Genomic DNA, 21,428 nt, shown 5'->3' with positions numbered 1-21,428 from the left:
TTCAGAGTTTCATTTTCATAATACTTATTGCAATGATTAATAACAGAAGCTCACAAAGTAACAGAATGATCCTTCATTTTCCCCTTCCTATAGGTATTATTGGAAGAAAATGAGTGAGATCCAAGTCTAAGACAATATGTACTTGAAATTATAAAAAATTATTTTGATGACACATAAACAACCAGATTACACAACATCATTTTCATTTTTTAAAGAAAGGAATGTCATACAGGTATATTTATTGGCAGGTTTTTTCATCTGAAAAACAAAGAAAAAAGTATCATAAAAAAGCTGATGGGAATTAGCAGCTATGTAAGTGTGATTGGAGAGTTTAAGACATGAATTTATTCAGGTAAAATAATTATTTGGGAAAGGTATCTGTTCACTGAGTTTATTCATCATTAATTTTATTCATGTATCACTTAATATATAAACACATACATGTGTGTGTGTGTGTGTGTGTGTGTGTGTGTGTGTGTGTGTGTATCAGCAGTATCCGTCCAGTGAACTGTTTGGTTAGGTAATTTCATGTTAAGTTCATCTAAAAGATGGACTTCCATAAACTTTAACAACCCTGCAACACCACTGCACATGCAAACTTAAGGGTTCACCATTGTAAGCCAGACCTGTGTTTTACCAAAGCATATACAAAGCATATATAGTGTGTTATTTTTTCATTTAGGCTTGACACAAAATGTGTTTGTCCCTAGAAATAAATGATGGTATTATAACTACAATAATTTATTGTAAATCTTTACATTGAACACATGTTCAACATGAGTTGTTCGTTCTTTCTTTTTCATATTTTAATTTTAGGAAGTTGATTTGAGTTTTGATGTTGTGTTTGCCAGACAGGTACTCCACCACTGGAGTCACTACACCAATCCTTTTTGTTTAAGTTACTTTACTCATAGATTAGCAATTTTTGCACCTAGCCTAAAAAGCAGGGATCATAATTGCATTCCAATATCCCTACCTAGTAGGTGGATATGGGTGATACTTTCCTTCCTAGAATGTCTCAGAAGTGTGATCTTCTCAAATTCTACCACTTTAGTTAATAGTGTGTGATCCAGTTCTGCCTATCTGTAGAAGACAGAAATAAATGATTACCGGTAATTTGAGTTAATCATTGGCTAATATAGGTGATTTGATATTAAAATGTAGGGTAAGTTTAAAAGTATAATCACAGTAGTCATATTTTGCTAAGTAAATTTTGTTTCACATTAAAAACACATCTTAACCAGAATTAATGACTTATTTTGCTGTCTGTCAACTGGTATGTCATTTGGGAAACCTCATGTCTTCCATGCATGATAAAGGACTTTGAATGATCTGATGTACTGGCTCACATCTATAATCATGGTTAGCAATCAGAAATAAATAGATCACAATTTGAACATAGCCTAACCAAAAATTTAGGAAGTCCCAGCCTCAACAAACTAGTGAATCATGTTGAATCATGCCATTAATCTCAGTATCACAAGAGGCTAGGTTTCTGCCCAGTACCTGAGTCACTTAGGTAACTGGTTCACTTCGAGGCAGTCACCTCTTCTGATGCAGAAACTGGGCTAAGATTTAGCCAAAAGGAGGGAGGAGTCTGCCCCACCTTCCCAGAGTGGACCTCACAGAATGCAGTGAAAACATGCTTGCTTTCCTCCTCCAAATAGCTTGAGATGGCATGCTGCTGAGTGTACATTATTTGATTCCAGTGATCTGTGGTAGAGATGTAAGGAAACATTAAACTAAATTTCATATTTGCCCATTGAGCTACTCTTCCCAGCTTGTGAGTTCAATTCAGCAAGTGTTCATTATTTGAGAGTTGAGAATACTGGGGTAGGGGAGAGAGGGAGGTTTAGTGAAGGAGAGGAGAGATTGGTAGAGAGAGGGAGAGAGGAGAGATGGGGAGAGAAAAGAAAGGAAGGAAGGAATGAACAAACGAACAAAGGAACAAAGAAGGAAGGAAAGAAAGAAAGAAAGAAGGAAGGAAGGAAGGAAGGAAGGAAGAAAGGAAGGAAGGAAGGAAGAAATGATTGAGAATGAATGGTTTGGAGTCAGGAATTACATGGCAGAGGTACTACTTGTATTTGGTATTAGGTCTGCCCCAGGCCATGCAGACCCTATGCAGACACCTCCCCACTTCTTTGCTAAGTTTCCACCCTTTATGTGTTACCTAGTTATCTGGGACTCCTGAAGGCAGCCACCTCCCCCCTCCCCCCCATTAAGTCACAACCTGGTCAGCTACTGGTCACACTTTCCATCTGACCAGAGGAGAGTCCCAGGCCCCGAGGTCACATCCAGATCCAATGTGGTCAGACTTTTCCCCAACCTGGGCATACCTCATCTGGTCTTTGGCTTAGATACGACTTGGCCCTAGGTTGGGTCACCAACACCCCCCCCCCCTTTTCTACATGCCTCTCCACCATGTATGGCATGGGCAGCAGTTCAGTAAATAAACTACTTTAGGGGCTGGGAAAGTGGCTCAGTGCTAGAGCACTTGCCTTGCATGCATGGGGCCCTGGGTTCGATTCCTCAGCACCAAATAAGCAAAAAGAAAAAAGCTGGAAGTGGCACTGTGGCTCAAGTGGTAGAGCTAACCTTGAGCTGAAGAGCTGAGGGACAGCGCCCAGGCCCAGAGTTCAGGCCCCACAACTGGACCAAAAATAAATCAATACATAAAAATAAACTAATTTACCTGACTGAATACCATGTGTTGTTTTCTTCATTGGCTACCTAATGAAACTTACCTAATTAATATACCTTACACTTCACAGTTTCTAGTTATGAATCCAAGGATATTTTTCTGACACATTTGAGTTCAGTATCTACAAAACATATGTACTAACTCATCATTTACCAGTATAAATCTGCCTGAAATCTTTTTTTTTTCAATTTTTTAAATTGTGAAAATAACGTACAGAGAAGTTACAATTACATGAGCAAGATAATGAGTACATTTCTTATGAAACATTGTTGCCTCCTCCTTTGTTTCCCCTTCCCATCCCTTCCCATCTCCCACCTCCCACGCCAAAATTGTAAAGTTCGTTTTTTGACATAATGTGTTGTACATCTCATTGTTGCAATGAGTCCACCTGTATCCTTATATGAAGAATTTGTATTTTCCCTTTCCCTCTACAAAGTGTACCAACATCTGAATCTTTAATAGCAGCATAATTAACCTTAAAGTTTATTTTGTTTGGTTTGCTTTCTTTTCTTTTTTTGCTTAAAGTAATCAAAGATTTGCTGGGCCAATCTGAAAAGATCTCTGCCTTCATACTTTCTAATCACCCTGGGCTATGTGATACCTGCTCAGATGATGGGACTTTGAAATTCTGGAAAGCAGATGCACATCATAAGGCCCTATGGCTTTGGAATTTCCCACATTCTTTTTTAAATGTAATTGTTACTCAGGTGTGTACAGTGAGTTTACCATTTCACAAAACATGTAATGTGTACATTTTTCTTGTAGGCAATGCTATCCTTTCCTTAGCTTTCTCCCAGTTTCTGTTTTTTTGTTGTTGTTGTTTTTGATTGTTTTTGTTTTTGTGCCTGACTTGCAGCTTGAACTCAGAATTGGGTGCTGCCCTTGAGGTTTTGTAATCAAGGCTACTCTACCTCTGGAGCCCCGGTTCCCTTTATGGATTTTTGATTGTTAATTGGAGAGAAGGGTCTTACAGATTTTCTCACTGGAGCTGGCTTTGAACTGTGATCATCAGCCTCCTGAGTAGCTCGGATTATAGGCCTGAATTCCCAGTGTCCAGCTACTGAAGTGTTGGTTGCATGCTTCCCTGGTTGTGTTACAATTTTCCTCGACTCTTGCACTAATACTGAATATTGCCTGGCTCAAATCTGAACTGGTGGAAATGCTTGTATTTTGAGGAAGGCAGGAATAGGAAACTATAGGCTATAGGGACATATACGCTAATCAAATTATTTGGAACATGGCATAAAGACAAGTAAGTTTACTGCCAGTTGACTTTGTCCTGTCTTTACTGTTAATTCTTCATGGCCTGTGAATGAAGTCAGACATACCCAAATGGCCACTGGCAGAAAGAAGTTCACTCGTCCTGTTCTAAAAACAAAACAAAAAACAACCAAAAAGTACTACGTATGAGTGTAGCAATGTCCTCCAATTAGAGACCAGTCTGCCCTAGTTTATGAAAAAAATGTCTTTTGTTCAAGTGCTGCTACTTTTTCTAACTACAAATATAATTAAATCTGCAGTAGTCTGTAGAATTGTATACCACAGCTTTCATTTTAGTTCACAAGAAATTCAGACATTAGATGCTGGCAAAATTGATTAACTACTTGTAGAAAACTAAAGCTAGATCCTTATATATCACCCTGCACCAGAATCAATTCCAAATGGATCAAAGACGTCAGAGTCAAAGCAAACACTCTGAAAACATTACAGGATGGAATAGGAGAAACTCTAGGTCTCCTTGGCACAGGCCAAAATTTTCTTAATAGAGACCTGGAAACACAACAAATCAAAGAAAGGTTGGACAATTGGGATTGCATGAAATTGGAGAGCTTCTGCATGGCAAAGGATTTAGCTAGTAAGATCAATAGAAAGCCCACGGGTTGGGAGATCTTCACTAGCCATACAACAAACAAGGGTCTCATATCTAAAATATACCTGGAACTCAAAAAATTAAATCCCCCAACAACAGATCCTCAAAGAAACAACTGCCTCATAAATAAGTGGGCTAAAGACTTAAAGAGAAACTTCTCTGAAGAGGAAAGAAGCATGGCCAATAGACACATGAAGAAATGCTCAACCTCCCTAGCCAAAAAAGAAATGCAAATTCAAACAACATTGAGACACCACCTCACCCCAGTTAGAATGGCAAAAATCAAGAACTCTAAATAACAACAGATGCTGGAGGGAATGTGGAGAGAAGGGAACCTTACTGCATTGTTGGTGGGAGTGTAAACTTGTTCAACCACTTTGGAAAGTAGTATGGAGGTTCCTCAAAAGACTCCACATAGAGCTCCCCTATGACCCAGCAATCCCACTTTTGGGCATTTACCCAAATGTTTACAAACAAGATCACACTAAAGCTACCAGTACGACAATTTATTGCAGCATTATTTACCATGGTTAAGATATGGAACCAACCCAGATGCCCCTCAATAGATGAATGGATCAAGAAAGTGTGGTATATATACACAATGGAATTCTTTGCCTCCATCAGAAAGAATGACATTGCCCCATTTGTTAGGAAATGGAAAGACTTAGAAAAAAATTATATTAAGTGAAGTAAGCCAGGCCCAAAGAAATATAGGTCCCATGTTTTCCCTTTTTTGCAGTAACTAGTATATGTTTGAGTCAAGCAGAAAAGGTCAGATAATTTGATGTTAGGGAAATGAACCCTAAGATATGTATTCAAATGTTTTTTTTCTTTCATGCGATTTTTTCTAACACATTTATTTATAAGATTATTTCTTTGTTGCTTTGCATGTCCCTCCCCCACGGCTTTACCCCTGCTTTCACTGTATTTGATGTTGGTAAAATTTGTATAGGGGAAGGGCAAAAACAAATCGTTTAAATAGGGATACAGGTGGACCCATTGCAACAATGATATATACAAGTTGTTATGTCGAAAATGAACTTTATAACTTTGGTTGGGGGGAGGATTAGGTGGGAGGATTGAGGGAGGATGGGAAGGGATGGTAAGGGGAAACAGAGGAGGCTACAATGCTTGATACGAAATGTTCTCATTATCTTGCCCATGTAGTTGTAACCCCTCTGTACTGTATTTTCACAATAAAAAAATTCAGACATTAAAATGCTTTTTTTTGTCAGTTGTGGGGCTTGAACTCAGGACCTGGACACTGTCTCTGAGATTCTGAGCTCAAGTTAGTTAGCACTCTATCAATTGAGCCACAAAGCCACATTTGCTTTTTCAGTAATTAATTGGAGATTAGAGTCTTATGGGGACTTTTCTTCCTGGGCTGTCTTTAAACTGTGATCCTCATATCTCAGAATCATGAGTAGCTGGGATTACAGGCATGAGACACTGGCTCCTGGCTTCAAATAGTCATTTTTAAAATGATGAACTGCTTGGTGCCTCTGGCTCACATATATAATCCTAGCTATAGGTAGGATTACAGGTATAAGAAACAAGAACTACGTGTGTTGTTTATGATGGTTTGTATTAGCATGTTTTAATACTGTTTGTTTCTTATACTACATTGCTCTTATTTTTATTTTCACCTAGGTGGGGGTTATAGGTGCTGCCAGTGTTGAACCTTCTTTGGTTGAGATGGAGCCATATGGAAGTTCTTGCCTAGTATGGCATGAAATTGAAGTCCTCCTGCTCTCAGCTCCCCATGGACATGAGATGATAGATGTATTCCATTACGCATAGCTAGGTTTTGGGAGCATTGAAGGTAAAACTACACTGGTCTGAAACTGATGTCCCAAATAGCTAGCTTTACAGGCAAAACCTTGTATTCCGTTTCACTTTGAAGAATTGTAGGTACATACTTAGAGAGTACAATGATAGCACACTACATGTTTAATATATTAAATAGTCAATATAATTAGCAGGTTTATCTCCTAAAACATTGAAGCTAATGAATTTGGTAACCTGACTCTGCTAGTTATTTTGGAATATACCATAAACATGAATAAACTGATAATGTGCAGTAGAAGATTGGAAGTTGATAGAGATCGAGACAAATTAGACTATATTTAGTAAATATATATTTATCTATTGCTGCTCTGAAGAACATTATCATATATTCACGATGACAATACCACCACATATCCATCATGACAATAATTTTCCTGCAGTGTAGAATGTTCCATTTCATAATCTGCCATCGTTTATCTTTTTTACATTCTCCTAATAAGTATGAATGTTTTCCAGTTTATTATAATGTTTTGAAATTATTATATGATGGATTAAAAAATTTGGAGAGTCTACTGAAATTATCTCATTTTGTCTGGTTTTGTGATGCTAAATCATTAAGAACACAGATTCCTGAAAGTTATGCTAGCAGACTATATCACTAAATTGTATTCTAAGTATATCTTATTATTGTATTTTGATATAGGTTTTTACTGTTGCTGTTTTATGATATAGAATGTTATGAAGCTGGACTGAAACTTGCAACCCCACTGCCGCCAGTAACAGTTTTATCACCAGGTTCTGGAGGCTCATAATTAGAACTCTAGCTAATCAGGAGGTTGAGACCTGAGATTTAGTTCAGACAGCCTGAGCAGGAAATTTTATGAGTCTCTCCTCTCCAGTTCACTACAGAAAACTTGCAGTGGAACTGTGGCACAATTGTTAGAGCACTACACTCAAGGGAATGATGCTCGGGAATGTCATATAGCCCTTGAGTTCAAGTCCTAAAACACACATATGCACAAACACACATTCACATACATTCACACACCCTCCCACACACATGTACACACACAGATTCGCAGGCAATGTTATATCTTAAATTCTTATCCGGAGATTAGACAACAGCCCACTTATTTGTGAAAGTTTTTCCTGATTATTTTGAATGAGGAGGATAGTTCGTGGGACACAGATGACAAGACTTTAGTGAGGAATACTTTATAAACGACTAGCTTATAAAAAGGACAGGAAAATAGCTTTTATCTTTAAATCTTACATTCCTTCAACTATTGTATTTTGAATTATGAGAAGACAATGCAGCACCTCTTCCCTTCTCCCCCTCACCTCTGTCATAAGATATGAGAAAATTATCAAGAATAGTCTTTTATCTTACAAGAATGAACACCCATAAAAATGTCTGACTATAGGTGTAAGGTTTGTTTTTCAATACTTGTACGATTTTCCACATGACAGCACACACGGGCTTCAAGAGCAAACAGAAGATTAGGAAATAAAAACCTAACAATGTCCTAAGAAGTAGATGTCAAAAATACATCCAAGAATCAAATGGCAGGCTGAGAAGGCCCTGAGAGGCAAAATGATTTGTGAAGGATGAAAGGAATAGTGACAAATAAGGCATGGGTCTGACCTAGGAAGGGTTCCTTGTGGCTGAGATCATGCTGGCTTGTAGGCCTAGCTGAGGATGTTTGGATTTGATCATGTCCACATGTGTACAGAGTGATGTTGGAGGGGAGATTTCAGCCTCCAGGTTGTCTTTGGAATGTTCTTATGTGAGCAAGCAACTCTGATCATTGGGCTCTGAGAGATGACACTGCCTCCCTTACAATGGAATAGAATATGGAACTCTGAGAGACAGGCAACTGTAACCGACAGTCAGCTCAAGCCAGCTCACGTGGCCTGTAGCTCGGGAACAAGAAAGATGTTCCTGTGTTGTTTTCAAAGTTCAAGAGACTCAGGTCTCAGGCATGAGTGGTATGAGTGCTGCACTCGATGATACAGACATTGGATCAGTGCCAAACCATGAATCCAATGTCTCAGGCCTTTTTATAAAATAAACCAAGGGAATCACAAGGCAACTCAGGCCAGGTGTAAGTATGACAGGAAACCTATTTAATCTCATCCTAGCCTACAGTACAACCTTCTTCTTGTGTGCTTTTATATGTGTATACTGAGAAAAATTTACTATGCACTTTTCAATCCACTCTGTTACTCACTTTGAAGTGTACTCCATTTTCCATGTTTCAAAGATCCACTCTTTTTACCACCTCAGTGTGACAATGAGTCAGCCCAAAACCTGAATGTGCCTTATAATATATGCAGCTTGGATTCAGGCTTGTTGTAAATGTTGGCAATGGACCTGTTCCCTGCCTACCAGAAAGGTGATTTCTTCTGTGTTGGAAACTTCCTCCACCACTATAGAGAATTGGGAACAATGGAGCAGTTGCTGGATATTCTGTTTAAAAAATGAGTGTTCTTCTTTCAAACCCAGGGCTGATGATACCCCCCCCCCCGGCAGATTATTGGAATACTTGATACTTCTCTGAAACTGTTTCACTGAGGTCTTATCACAGGAAATTGGCTTGAGACAAAGAAGTGCACTCCAAGTTAATTCTTTAGGACTGGGCTGCCAGAATATTTCATTTGCCTCAGGAGCTAGTGGAGCCTTAGCAGTTTGCTTGCTGAGAGACTAGGATTAAAGAAATGAGTCAGCCCCACCCAAAGTCCACCCTCACCTAGGAAATCACTATCTTGTAGGCCTTTGAGGGAATATAGAAAGAAGCAAGGATGCAACTTGAATTTGGGGCCTGAGTGCTGTCCCATTCCTAGCACTCTACCATTTGAGCCCCAGTTCCAGGTCTGGCCTTGGACTGGTTACTTGAAGATAAGTGTCTTTAGAATTTTACAAACTAGACTGGGTTCAAACTGTGATCCTCAGATCTCACCCTCCTGATTAGTAGGATTAGAGGCATGAGCCATTGTGCACTTATTTGGACAGATGCATATAAACATCCTCACAGAATTTCCTTGAAATTGTATAGACATACCTCCACTTTTTGTCTGTCATGTTTACATTGCCATTTGGGACTTAGCCAGTCCCATGTGTGTCCTGTTAGTTCAGAAAAGGAGAAGCATAGAGTTAGCATCCTCCTCCCCTTCCATTGGTATAGATCCTTCTACTGTAACTGGGAGGAAGATGAAAAAGATGAAGAAGTAAGTGGATGTTGGCACAAAGATAAGTTCAGTCCTTGAAAACTGGGTATCTTTGAGGTTTCTGAATCAAAGTCAACTTTCTTCTTTGCACACCAGTTGTGATTTTTACCAGGGGGTTGAGGCTTGCCACTTCAGTGGATAGCAGATTACACAGTTGTGGATGTGTTTGTGGTTTTGGACTCTCATGGATGACAAGGAGGACTGTGTATAACAAGTCAGATTCAGTGGGGAAACAACTTTCTCTTCCTAGCACATGCAGAATTATAGAGGATTGTATTTGAGAAATTCCTAGAAGTGGGTTGTGAGGAACATCCTGCTTGCAGGAGTCTCTTCCCACTTCCCAAAATGCACGTCCTGCCAGAAAAATGCTTTAGTACAAGGCTCAGGATGGGGAGGGCGGGCTCTCATTTTCCTTATCACCAATATGCCCACAGCATGATTTGTTCCATCTTCCCTATGAGGATGCTCTTCTGCCCTGATGATTTCTATGACCACAAGAACCAAGAAACCCTGAAAGAACTTACACAGTATGTCAAGCTAAACATGCCCTCTTCAGACTTGCTCTTCTGCTTATATATTCTTCTGGAGCTTACAAATTCAGATGGAGGAATGCATGACCCATGAGACCAAGAAAAAGAGGGAGAAGTCCTTGTTTACATGCCTTAGAGCTGGTGAGTAGGAATGGAACCTGTGTCTCTAGAGATGTGCATGATTGGTCAAGAGCCTTTAGTACACCCTAGCTTGGCAAAATATCCTTTTATGGATATTCTTTAGATAATATCTGTTCTCCTTTTGAAAGAACTTGGAAGCAGCCACTCATTAGAAACACCCTAACTTGGGGGGGGTGTTCCAGGAAGATGGCGGAGGAGAAGCTGGAATCTAAGCAAGCTCTCCCATAGAAAGCAGTTTTAGAGTTCCAGTGAACAGTCTTAAGCCAGAGAATTACACCAAGTGTGCCATCACAGGACAGAGAGTTAGGCCAGAGAGGGGAAACCCAGGCAAGGAGACACTTCTGAGCTCTTGCCAGCAGCTGCCGCGGCAGCGGCAGCTGTGGAGGTGGCGGCGGGTGAGCACAGGAGCCATACCTGAGCCACAGAGAGTCTGGGATGAAGAAGCCAGACGCAGCAGGCGAGTGGATTCTACTCAACACCAGCAAGAACTGACAAGGAGTGGACATCTTCATCCTGCAGTTTGCAGACCAGAGACAACCCAGGAACCAAGACTCGGCATGAGTAGAAGCCTGACATCTTCACTCCTTCTCAGGGAGCAGAGGAGGGAAGGCCACCCCTACCCCCAGCACCAGAGATCTCCATCTTGGATACCGACAAAGCTCAGTGGAGCTGCTAGCTCCAACTCAGGCATTGGAAGAAATCTAGAGTCATTTAGCAGGTCACAAGAACCTAACTTGAACTGCCAGACTCAGCTCCACCCAGGGAAAAGTCACACAGCTCGGGCACCAGCCCTAGGAGTGACTTTCTTCACTGGGTAATCAGAGCCAGAGGCTGCCCCTTCCTCTAGCAGCCTCAACAATCAATTGAAATTCAGTAAACAGAAACCCTGAGAATGGCTCCAGGCTGGGCTCTGTGAGTTTTTCAAAAACTAGCCCCCGGGAAAAGCTACTGTCTGTTGAAAGGCCTCAACTCTACCCAGAACCTAGCCTCATCACTGCATCCCCCTCTTTTGTGATACTCGAAGTAGATCTGCCTCCAAATGAACTAACCTGGGAGGAGGATCGCCAAATCCTGGGTAAAGCAGAGCATTTGTCTGCCTGTTCGAACAAACTGACTTAAGAAACCAACCAAGCCACAGGACCACAAGCAGACCAGAGACTCCAACAAAAGGCTGGCTACAGACACAAGGGAGATACAGGATTTTTCCCACCCCTCCCAAAAAAAATCAAAGAACTTTTCTTCTTCTTCTTCTTCTTCTTCTTCTTCTTCTTCTTCTTCTTCTTCTTCTTCTTCTTCTTCTTCTTCTTCTTCTTCTTCTTCTTCTTCTTCTTCTTCTTCTTTAAAAAAATTTTTTTTTGGTACCTTATATAAAATTTTTTTTTTCTTTTCCAAAACTTTTTTTAATCCTTAATTTTTGCCTTTTTTGAAAAAAAATTGTTTTCCAGAAATTTTTTTTCCTCTTATAATTTTTATTTTAGGGATACGTGAGTGTGCGTTTTTCTTTCTTTTTTTTGTTTTCTTTCTCTCTTTTTTCTATTTTAATTATCTCTTTCTTTTTTGTTTACCTCCACTGAACTTCTCATCTTTTTTCTTATTTTCTTATCCTTTTCACGTTCTCTTCTCTTTCGTTCTTCTTTATGTGACTTAATTCTTGTCCTGCACATCCTCAGATAAACCCTTAGTTGACTATTAGACCCTATCCCCCATTGTGTACACACTTAATCCAGAAATTTATCACTCAATTCAAAACCTCTAAGACTTAAATTCCTTAATAGCAGTACTACCTCTTTATACCTATATAATATTTTAAGCATTTTTATTTTTAGGTTTTTCACATCTCCTTTATGTCCCTCCCCTTCTCTCAATATATTCACCTTCTTCTCTAAATAGATAGTTATCGGGTCTACATAATTTTATTAATTTTTACTTTTCTATTTCTTCTGGTCTCTTTTCTTTTCTCTTTCCCTTTCTTCTTTTTTTCTCCCTCTCTATTTTCATCCTACCCTACCTATTTCCTGCTTTGAGATTAGGACTTAGTAAACTCTCTCTGAGCCTCCCCACATCAATCTATTCCTAATTTTTATCCATATCTCTCCCTAACCCTAATAATTTCTGGTCTTCCAAATTCTTCTTTGCGGTTCGTAGCCCATTAATGTATAGTTGTTTGATGTTGAATAGATGTATCTGTTGAACTAGATTGTATCTGTAGACTATTGAGTGTACAAATTCAGACTTTGGTTGATGCTTGCCTTAAGATAGTGTTCTAGCACAAAACTGGTGCTATTTTCATCTCAAATGGGCAGAGTAAGCCGGAAAAACACAAAAAAATGGCAAATCCGGGTATCTCAATTCCCAATCTTGATAATCAGGGGACAGAACAGATAATGAATAATCCAGAGGACAATTTCTAAATAGCTCTACAAACACTGCTGGCAAACATGATAAAGGAAAAGATTGAAAACATAATAAAGGAAAAGATTGAAAACATAAAAAGGACTCTGTATGAGCGTGATAGGGAGACAGAGGAGGCAATCCAAAAGTTTATACAGGAATATCACAAGCATGAGGAAGCTACTCAAAAATTGATAAAGGATTTGCGTGAGCAGCTTGAGAATACTCAAAGAGAAAGGCAGGAATGGTGTGAGCAGGCTGAGAACACTCAAAGAGAACTACAGGACTCCCACGAACGGGAGGAAGCTAATCAAAGTGTAATCCAGGAATTGAGAGAGCAGGAAGAGAATACACAAAGATCACTAAAGGCATTCATGGAATCCATTAACAAAGAGCTGAAGGAAGTCAGGGAGACCACAAAGGGAATGCTGAATGGAGCCCAACAGAAGGAATGGGAGTACAAGGAAATCATAAGCAATCAACTAAGTGATTTGAGAATAAACACTGAACACCAAATTAAGGAAGTAAAGAACTTCATACAAGATCTAAAACAAAGCTTCAACAAAGAATTTGAAGCCATCAAAGCTGACCAATTAGAAGGAAAAGAGATAAAAAACAAAGTAGAAAGCTTTGACAGCAGGTTAGACCATGCAGAAGATCGAATCTCGGGGATTGAAAACAGCCTAGATATTATAGAGAAAGAACATACAACCATCCAAGACAAGTCCAACAAATATGACAGATCTATCCAACACTTGGAAGACACCATCAGAAGGCCTAATCTAAGGATAATGGGTGTAGAGGAGCACCTAGAAACAGAAGTTAATGGTCTAGGAAATTTGTTTAACAGGATCCTAGCAGAGAACTTCCCAAACATGCAAAAAGATAGGCCTATTCAGATACAAGAAGCTTTTTGAACTCCAAATAGAATAGGACATCCCACCGTCACATTATAATCCACACAGGAACAACTCAGACCATGGAAAAGATCCTTAAAGCTGTCAAGGAGAAAACATTAATCACCTATAAAGGGAAACCAATTAGAATCACCTCAGATTTCTCAGCAGAGACAATCAAAGCAAGAAGAGCCTGGAATGATGTATGCCATGCCCTAAAAACAAACAACTATCAACCAAGAATACTGTACCCAGCTAAAATCTCCTTCATAACTGAAGGCCAAATAAAAACCTTCCATAGCAAAGAAAAATGGAAACAATACATCTCCACCAAACCAGCCCTACAAAAGATTCTTAAAGATGTCCTATACATAGAAAACCAACAAGACCACAATAAAGGCCAAGAAACTGCACCCAAACTGAGAATACAAGAACGATAGGAAGAACCGAGTTTTTGCAGGCGCCAAGAAGGTGGATAACATGGCAGGAACCCCCAAATACCTCTCAGTACTTTCTATCATCATTAACGGACTGAACTCTCCAATTAAACGACATAGACCAACTAATTGGATTAAAAAACAAGACCCTTCTATCTGCTACCTTCCGGAGTCACATCTTGCCCATAAAAACAAACACATTTTCAATGTTAAAGGCTGGAATAAAATCTACCAAGCAAATGGACCCCATAAACAGGCCGGAGTTGCAATCCTAATATCAGATAAAATAGACTTCAAATTAAAATTCGTGAGAAGAGATAAAGAAGGTCGCTACATACAAATTAAAGGATCTCTCCTTCAGGAGGATATTACAATTCTAATATCTATTCGACAAACAATGGAGCACCCAAATTTACCAAAGAAACACTACTTTCCCTCAAATGCCATATAGATCCAAAGACATTAATTGTTGGGGATTTTAACACACCACTCTCCCCACTAGACAGATCAACTGGGCAAAAACTCAACAGAGAAACCGCAGATCTAAACAGCTGCATAGATCAACTAGACTTAACAGACATTTACCGAACATTTCACCCAGCAGCATCAGAATACACGTTTTTCTCAGCAGCACATGGAATATTTTCCAAAATAGACCACATTTTAGGCCACAAAGCAAACCTGTCTAAATTCAGAAACATTGAAGTTATACCTTGCATTCTCTCTGACCACAAGGGAATAAAATTAGAACTCAACACCAAAAGCCACCAAAGAAAGTCCGGTATCACATGGAGGCTGAACAACACAATGCTGAACCACGAGTGGGTCATGGAAGAGATTAGAAAGGAAATTCAAATGTTCATGATATTCAACAAAAATGAACATACAAACTACCAGCTCCTCTGGGACACAGCAAAGGCAGTACTCATAGGCAAGTTTATAGCTCTGAGCTCCTACATCAAAAATTGGAGAGATCTGAAACCAACAATTTAATGACACATCTAAACCTCCTTGAAAAAGAGCAGCAAGGTAAACTCAAATCCAGTAGACAGAAAGAAATAATTAAAATTAAATCAGAATTAAATGAATTAGAATCCACAAAAACTATAGAAAGTATCAACAAAACAAAGAGTTGGTTCTTCGAAAAACTTAACAAAATTGACAGACCCTTAGCAAATCTTATAAGAAAAAGACGAGCACACACCCAAATAAATAAACTCAGAGATGAGTATGGAAACATCACCATGAGAACAACCAAGATTCAGAACATTATAAGGGAATACTTCTCAAAACTTTATGCTAATAAGTTTGAGAACTTGACAGAAATGGACCTTTTCTTTAGCAAATATTGACATGCCAAAACTAAACCAACATGAGTTAAACCAGCTTAACAGGCCCATATGAAGCATTGAAATAGAAACAGCAATAAGAGACCTTCCAGCTAAGAAAAGTCCAGGACCAGATGGTTTTACAACGGAATTCAACAAGGCTTTCAAAGCAGAGCTCACACGAATACTCCTTCAACTCGTCAATGAAATTGAAAAAGATTTCAAAAGATCCCCAAACCAGGCAGGGACTCATCAAAGAAAGAGAACTATAGACCCATTTCTTTGATGAACATTGATGCAAAATTTCTCAACAAATTTTGTCCAATCAACTTCAATAATTCATCCAAAAAATCATACACCACGAGCAAAAAGGATTCATTTCAGGGATGGAAATCTGGTTCAATATACGCAAATCAATTAATAATATTCATCACATCAACAGCAGCAAGAACAAGAACCACATGGTTATCTCAATAGATGCAAAAAAAGCATGCGACAAGATTCAACATCCTTTTGTGATGAAGATTTTGGAAAAATTAGGAATCCAGGGAACATTCCTCAATACAATAAAGGCTGTATATGACAAACCTACAGCCAGCATTATACTCAATTGTGAAAAACTAAAGCCATTTCCTCTTAACTCAGGAACAAGACAAGGATGCCCACTCTCTCCACTTCTCTTCAATCTAGTATTAGAATGCCTAGCTACAGCAATAAGACAAGATGCAGACATGAAGGGGATTCAAATAGGGAAAGAAGAAATAAAACTCTCCCTCTTTGCAGATGACATGATCTTGTATTTAAAGAATCCCATAGACTCCACTCCCTAATTATTCAAGCTGATTCAAAACTTTGGCAAAGTAGCAGGGTATAAAATTAACCCCCCAAAATCAATGGCTTTTCTGTATGCCAACAATCAGAACAGGGTGGCTGAAATTAGGAAAACAACTCCATTTGTAATAGCCCCTCAAAAAATAAAATACCTAGGAATTAACTGAACCCAAGAAGTGAAGGACCTTTATGATGAAAACTTAAAAATCTTGAAAAAAGGAAATCAAAACAGAAAATAGCAAATGTCAAAACCTTCCATGCTCCTGGATTGGAATGATCAACTTTGTGAAAATGGCAATACTTCCCATGGCTATCTACAAATTCAACGTGATACCTATCAAAATTCCAATCCAAAAATTCATATGGAACAATAAAAGACCCAGAATAGCAAAAACGCTCCTCAACGGAAAGAACACTGCTGGAGGAATATCAATACCAAATTTCAAACTCTAGTATAAAGCCATAGGAATAAAAACAGCTTGGTACTGACATAAGAACAGACTTCAGGACCAATGGAATAGAATTGAAAACCCAGAAATGAACCTACAGACCTATAGCCAACTAATCTTTGATAAGGGAGTTAAAATAATAGAATGGAATAAAGACAGCCTCTTCAGTAAACGTTGCTGGCAAAATTGATTAACTACTTGTAGAAAACCAAATCTAGATCTTTATATATCACCCTGCACCAGAATGAACTCCAAATGGATCAAAGACGTCAGAGTCAAAACAGACACTCTGAAAACATTACAGGATGGAATTGGAGAAACCCTAGGTTTCTTGCCTCAAGCCAATATTTTCTTAATAGAGACTCGGAAATACAAGAAATTAAGAAAGGTTGGACAAATGGGATGGCATGAAGTTGCAGAGCTTCTGCATGGCAAAGGACATAGCTTGCAAGATGAATAGAAAACCCACGGATTGGGAGAAGATCTTCACTAGCCATACAACGCACAAGGGTCTCATATCTAAAATATACTTGGAACTCAAAAAATTAAATCCCCCAACAACAAATCCTCAAAGAAATAACTGCCCAATAAATAAGTGGGCTAAAGACTTAAAGAGAAACTTCTCTGAAGAGGAAAGAAGGATAGCCAATAGTCACATGAAGAAATGTTCAACCTCCCTAGCCATAAAATAAATGCAAATCAAAACAACATTAAGGTACCACCCCACTCCAGTTAGAATGGCAAAAATCAAGAACTCTAACAACAACAGATGCTGGAGGGAACGTGGACAGAAGGGAACCTTGCTTCATTGTTGGTAGGAGTGTTGAACTTGTTCAACCACTTTGGAAAGCAGTATGGAGGTTCCTCAAAAGACTTCACACAGATCTTCCGTATGACCCAGCAATCCCACTTTTGGGCATTTACCCAAATGTTTACAAACAAGACCACACTAAAGCTACCAGCACAACTATGTTTATTGCAGCACTATTTACCATAGCTAAGATATGGAAACGACCCAGATGCCCCTCAGTAGATGAATGGATCAAGGAAATGTGGTATATATACACAATGGAATTCTATGCCTCCATCAGAAAGGGTGAGTTTGCCCAATTTGTTAGGAAATGGAAAGGCTTGGACAAAATTATATTAAGTGAAGTAAGCCAGGCCCAAAGAAACATTGGTCCCATGGTTTTCCTTATTTGCAATATCTAGTATATGTATAAGTCAAGCGGAAAAGGTCAGATAACATGATGTTAGGAAAATGAGCCCTTCATTATGTATTTTTTTTGTTTATTTTATTTTATTTTATTTGAGAACATACTGTACAGAGGGGTTACAATTACATGGGCAGGATAATGCATATATTTCTTACCAAGCATTGCAGCCTCCTCCTTTGTTTACCTTTCACCTCCCTTCCCAGCCTCCCTCCTCCCCCCCCACCCAATCATACCCCTCTCCTCCCCCACACCGACATTGTAAAGCTGGTTTTGACATGACATTTTTTTAAATTTAATTTAATTTTATTTGAGAACATACTGTACAGAGGGGCTACAATTACATGGGCAGGATAATGCATACATTTCTTACCAAGCATTGCAGCCTCCTCCTTTGTTTATCCTTCACCTCCCTTCCCAGCCTCCCCCCTCCCCCCACCCAATTATACCCCCCACCCCCCCACACCGACATTGTAAAGCTGGTTTTGACATGACATTTTGTACTTGTCATTGTTGCAACAGGTCCACCTGAATCCTTAAATGACTTGTGTTTTTAAATGTGTTTTTTCTTTCATGCATTTGTTTCTAACGCATTTATAAGATTATTTTTTTGTTGCTTTATTTGTCCCTCTCCCACAGTATAACCCCTGCTTTCACTATATTTGATGTCGGTATAATTTGTGGAGGAGATGGGGAAAAACAAGTCGTTTAAGGATACAGGTGGACCCGTTGCAACAATGAGAAGTACATGTTGTCATGTCGAAAACGAACTTTACAACTTTGGTGCGAGGGGGAGGGGAGGATTGAGTTGGGGAGCCGGGGGAGGCTTGGACGAGATGTGAAGGGTAAACAAAGGAGGAGGCTGCAATTCTTGATAAGTAATGTACTCATTATCTTGCCCATATAATTGTAACCCCTCTGTATGTTCACAAAAAATAAAAATTAAAATTAAAATTAAAAGAAAGAATTAAATTTTTAGGGGCTGGAAAGGTGACTCAGTGTTAGTTCGCTTGCCTTGCATGCATGAGGCCCTGGGTTGGGTTCCTCAGCACCACATAAGAAGAAATAAAGACGGAAGTTGCACTGTGGCTCAAGTCGTAGGGTACTAGCCTTGAGCTGAATAGCTGAGCGACAGCACCCAGGCCCACAGTTCAGGCCCCATGACCAACCAAAAAAAAAAAAAAGAATGAAATGTTTAATTCCTTATTATATTAAGTCAGAACTATTGCTTACACATGAAACACATTTTCCTGGATCAGAAAGGAATAAAGAAAGATCCCTACTCAATCATGCTTTGCTCACAATACCTAGAAACTTCCACTCTTTGCTCATTGTATAAAAAAGAAAAAGAAAAAAAAGAAATGTACTCATTACCTTGCTCATGTAATTGTAACCCCTCTGTATGTTATTTTCACAATAACAAAAAGAAAAAGAAAAATATATGCATGAAAAAAGAAGGATACAAACAGGAAATATGAAGACTTACCAATAGTTCATCTTTAATATTATAACTATTATTTAAATAACATTAAATGACCATACTCTTTGTCTCATGAGTTATTCTTCATAACTAAACTGAGGCAGTTTGCACAGCTTTCCATGTGCACTAGTGTTGTTTTTTTTTAATTTAATTTAATTTAATTTGTGAACATACTGTACAGAGGAGTTACAATTACCTGAGCAGGATAATGCGTACATTTCTTACCAAGCATTGCAGCCTCCTCCTTTGTTTACCCTTCACATCCCTTCCCAGTCTCCCCCCTCCCCCCAATCCTAATCCTTCTCCTTCCCTCCCTTCCCTCCCCCCCCCCCCGCACCGCCGTTGTAAAGCTCGTTTTGGACATGACAACTTGTACTTCTCATTGTTGCAACAGGTCCACCTGTATCCTTAAACAACTGGTTTTTCCCCATCTCCTCCACAAGTTATACTGACATCAAATATAGTGAAAGCAGGGGTTATACTGTGGGGGAGGGACATAGAAAGCAACAAAGAGATAATCTTATAAATGCGTTAGAAACACATGCATGAAAGAAAAAAAACATTACACATCTAAGGGTTCATTTTCCTGACATGACATTATCTGACCTTTTCTGCTTGACTCATACATATACTAGATATTACAAATAAGGGAAACCATGGGACCTATGTTTCTTTGGGCCTGGCTTACTTCACTTCATATAATTTTTTCCAAGTCTTTCCATTTCCTAACAAATGGGGCAACGTCATTCTTTCTGATGGAGGCCTAGAATTCCATTGTGTATATATACCACATTTTCTTGATCCATTCATCTACTGAGGGACATTTGCATTGGTTCCATATCTTAGCTATGGTAGGGACTTACTGTGTAGCTTAGGCTGCTCTAAAGCTTACAATCCTCCTTGGTGCTGGGATTACAGGCATGTCTACCATTATTGGCTTTACTCAGTAACTCTATTTATAACATTTTCTGCAAGAAATTCATTCATGCTCATGAAGATATGTGGCTTAAAGCTGTTCACATTAGTATTCTACTGTACAAAATATAAATAATATAGCTGGACATGGTACTATGCTACCACATGGTAATGCCAGCCAATACTCAGGAACCTGACACAGGAGAATTACGAGTTGAAGAAAGCCTGGTCTACACTGCAGAACCTTGTTTCCAAAGTTAAGAAATTCTATAAATATAAATCTACTATGAAACATACAATATGTTAAATTTATATAATGGAACAAATAGATCTTTGTTAATGGAAATAAAATCTTGGCAGAAATTTTAAATACATACATATGTATATATATTTTAATTTGGAGAAATAAAATTTCAAGTGGTATTATCTGCATCTTTCAGTCTGTCACCTATCTATTTACTGACACATTGATTTCTGTTTAGTCTTCACAAAACACTGTTTTCTCACATAAGTACCAAAAAATGAAAAAGAAAAAGTACAAAAAATGCATTGTCATAAATACAAATGTAGTTTAATCCCTACCATAATAATTTGGAAAACGTGCATTAAGTTATTGACATTGAATACTGCTCAAGAAAGGGAGTCTAGGGGAATGTACATTGTGTGTATGTGTGTGTGTGTGTGTGTGTGTGTGTGTGTGTGTGTGTGTGTGTGTGTGTGTGTTTTCCGTGAGTGAGTCCAAAGTAGACTAATTATACTTGGTTAGTCTTTTTGCTCAAAGCTGACACTCTACCACTTGAGCCACATCTCCACTTCTGGATTTTGGGCTGCTTTAACCCAAGATGCTCAGTTTTTGACCTCTAAAGTAGCTAGGTTTTCAAACATGAGCCACTGGCGGACAGTAACTACGTTAACATTTTTTGCATGTTTGGATAAATTTTAAAGTAAGACATATATGTTACATTTGAGAATGCTGGGAAATAGTAATGAATGTTTAACAGAATTTAAAGCATACAAAGCTGAGAATGGCAAGTAGCTGAGAATAGGCTGGAATAAATCAAACTTACCTATGACAGTTTTCAGTCTGTGCCCAGAAATGATTGCATTGTTGAAGTTCAAGGCCATCAGATAGCTGAGCTCCAGCTGGCTGCTATGCTCATGAGGCCAGCTAGTGCTATCCACAAGAATGTGGTGGTGTTGGATGGCAGGGGCAGCTTCAAGTTCAGAAC

General features: G+C 38.9%; 1 long non-coding RNA gene across 1 annotated transcript; it reads right to left on the bottom strand.

The window, feature by feature from the left end:
• Positions 1 to 236: 236 nt before the first annotated feature.
• On the bottom strand, positions 237 to 21,395 carry LOC138819612 (uncharacterized). The gene is made up of 4 exons (XR_011369519.1): positions 21,267 to 21,395; positions 1,507 to 1,713; positions 977 to 1,083; positions 237 to 258 (listed from the first exon to the last, which is right to left on the bottom strand). It is a non-coding gene; the product is annotated as an uncharacterized lncRNA (long non-coding RNA).
• Positions 21,396 to 21,428: the final 33 nt, after the last annotated feature.

This window comes from Dipodomys merriami, unplaced genomic scaffold (assembly GCF_024711535.1).
Source record: "Dipodomys merriami isolate MVZ:Mamm:240054 unplaced genomic scaffold, mDipMer1.0.p SCAF_80, whole genome shotgun sequence".
Taxonomy (NCBI): Eukaryota; Metazoa; Chordata; class Mammalia; order Rodentia; family Heteromyidae; genus Dipodomys; species Dipodomys merriami.
This window is presented reverse-complemented; position numbering and strand designations above follow the sequence as displayed.